Consider the following 2,778-nt stretch of genomic DNA (forward strand, 5'->3'; position numbering starts at 1 on the left):
CCTGGTAATTCCTTTTTCTGAGGTCACCTGAAATACGTGTTCAACAGAAGCATTCTTGACTTTTGCTACAGAAAACCCCACAAACAGCCAGAAGACTGGTGCAAAATAATCAATGAGCTATTTAGTCATAGGTTTCCATCACACTGACATTACAAATGGCTCAGAGAAGTATTTCTGCTTGTGAATTTACTTAATTGTAAATCACGGGCAATGGTGTGATATGTATCACCTGGAGCAGGGTAGTTGTCATATTTCTGGGTTTGGAGAGAGAAAATAAAGCAAAGTGTGTGTCATCACCGAGGTGGTGCCTGAGCACCTTCTAGCAAGACTGCATTTCAGCCCAGGCAGCACCTCCAGTCTCTAGAGGAAGGCTGTCTGCTGAAAGCTCTTTCTCCTCAGCTGTACTAAGGGACACTTCACTGCTACAATTTCATGGTACCTAAGGCTTTGTTAATGTTTTCTTCCAACGTAGCTGGTTTTATTCCAACTTAAGGTCTTCCTTAAACAGCATGAGGCCAGCTCACAACTTACATGGTAACTGCATGGCAGTAACATTCCTAGCTGCAGAAGGTGGTGTAGACTAATCTGTTGCTAACTCCAGCAAGTACTGAGCCGAGACCCTGTTTCTCATTTGAAGTGCATTGCTGTAGCTCCTCTAACATGTTTCTTCATAGTGCTGAAAAAGAGGCACTTGGAGAAACAGCTTTTCCACTTGGAAAAATCTTTGACTGCAGGGTTGTAAATCGAGCACTGTGGTAGGTAATCGGCAGAAATCAAAGAGCTCACACATTTTTCCAGCGTAAAGAGGAAAGATCAATTTACTTAAAGTTGCAGAAACCAATTTTTCAGTTGGCTAACCTGTTAGCCTGCTCCTATAGGATGAAACCCGTGTAGGGCAAAGGCCTGGATTTCTTGTGCATTTCTTTTGTGAGTTTCAACCATCAAGTCAAGTCAGAACTGCTGGCAGGGTGGCTTGTGGTCCTCTTGCCTGTGCTTCTCCTGCTGATCACCTACCCTGAGACTTAACCACTGTCCTTCAACAAACAATGCTGTGGCTCTTCTTCTGTGTGATTGCTGGGGTAAGGAAACAGTCCACTTCTGAGAATGCCTCTCTTAGTGATTAAACCAGGGAGGAAACAGCAACGGCTCGGAAAGACAGGCAGCCCTAGCCCTGGAGGAAGCAGCTCTCCTGGTGCTGAAAACAAGTAAGATGGGAAGGGAAGAAGGAAGCTGTTGGGTTTTGTGCAGACACAGAGAGGCTCAAGAGTCTGCCTGACTGAAAGCTTTAAAGATGTTGAGGAACAGACACTTCTCATATCTCTTACCCTACTTTTCCAGGGTAATTTGCTGTTATTCACATACCACTTTTTGTTGTAGTTTTCTGAAGGTTCACATGTATAATATTTCACAACTGAAATACTAAATCGCAGCTTAGGGAGAATGTAAAGCTCAGTGTTTACAATGCAGGACATCCCCCTTCCAACATGTGAGGAATTTTGAGACTGAAATGCAGCGGCTCTAACCTAACCACATCCACCTGAACACCTAAACAGAACTTCAGAACCACATTCCCCCTCGCCATCCTCCTGTCTCTCCTCTCTTGAGCTTGCCCGGCTCCAGACGACGTTGCCTTGTGATGCACATAACTTTTTCACTAACTGGAAATAGGAATCTTGCTCTATCCATTAAATACTGTATATGCAGTTTGTATATATAATATTTATATTTTTTCCCCAAAGTTGTGAAATATATAAAATATAATTCCTCTAGCTGAGAGCTCATCATTCCCATGACAAGGTGCAATCAATAAATTATGCACCACTTGTGGTTATTCTGCATGTCAACTCATATTTCCATGTCGCTGTCCTGACTGTTACTGAGTGTTTGTGTTGTTGTACCTTTCCACCTCCTCAGTGTTGATTTAGGATTTATTATTCTGGGCTCATAGTAACTGCAAGAAAATCAAGTTCCAAGTGTTTCTGCCAAAAGAAGGGAATGAAATGAGCAAGTCAACAGAAAATTCCACTTGTCAAACACCATTTGCTTACGACTACAGCTTTGTTAAGGAAACTTGTGTTCGGACAAGTTGCCCAAAGGAAACAATTTGCCTTTGCGGTGGGATAACCCCTGTGCCCGGCAAGGGCTCTTGGTCGTGACAGCTGTGGTCCTCAAACGGGTGCACAGGAGAAAAAACCAAAGCCACTTCTGACACTTACAAATTATATCTCCTGAATAATGCATGACGCATCCAGATTGGCTACAGGAGGGGGGGCTGGGGGGAGATGCTTTTTCAATGGACAACCAGACGGGTAAGGATTGTATTATAAGAAGAGTTTGACATACCAAGAAGGGGAGGGGGGGGGGGAAGGCAGAAAAAACACACGCAAGTACTCGCACACACTTAGAGATTGACTGTCAAATCATTTCACATCTGTACCTAAAGCAAACAGACATAATGCTAACAGCTTGCTGGAGCTCAGAAATGCCACCCACTAATCAGTCCACCTGTGGAATTCTCAGTCCATCTTGCAAGTCGTGTACCCGATTGCCAAGACGCCTGACAAGAAAATGTATATTAAAACGTTGAGTAAGACTGGAAATACAATGTGGTGTAGTATAAACAAAATGCACTCACTGGGTGGGAAAGCAGAGATGCCTTTTAATTCCTCTCGCCATGACCTGGTGCCGCATACTCCTGCCTTCATCGTCACCGGATTGCGGGAACAGATCGCCAACTGAAAGGCATATTTGCTTCTCGTGTGTGGTTGTGTCTCACGC

General features: G+C 44.0%; 1 long non-coding RNA gene across 1 annotated transcript; it reads right to left on the minus strand.

The window, feature by feature from the left end:
• Positions 1-1,096: 1,096 nt before the first annotated feature.
• Positions 1,097-1,975, minus strand: LOC135183313 (uncharacterized). Its single transcript, XR_010305504.1, has 2 exons — positions 1,899-1,975; positions 1,097-1,195 (listed from the first exon to the last, which is right to left on the minus strand). It is a non-coding gene; the product is annotated as an uncharacterized LOC135183313 (long non-coding RNA).
• Between the last annotated feature and the right edge of the window lie 803 nt (positions 1,976-2,778).

Source organism: Pogoniulus pusillus, chromosome 18 (assembly GCF_015220805.1).
Source record: "Pogoniulus pusillus isolate bPogPus1 chromosome 18, bPogPus1.pri, whole genome shotgun sequence".
Taxonomy (NCBI): Eukaryota; Metazoa; Chordata; class Aves; order Piciformes; family Lybiidae; genus Pogoniulus; species Pogoniulus pusillus.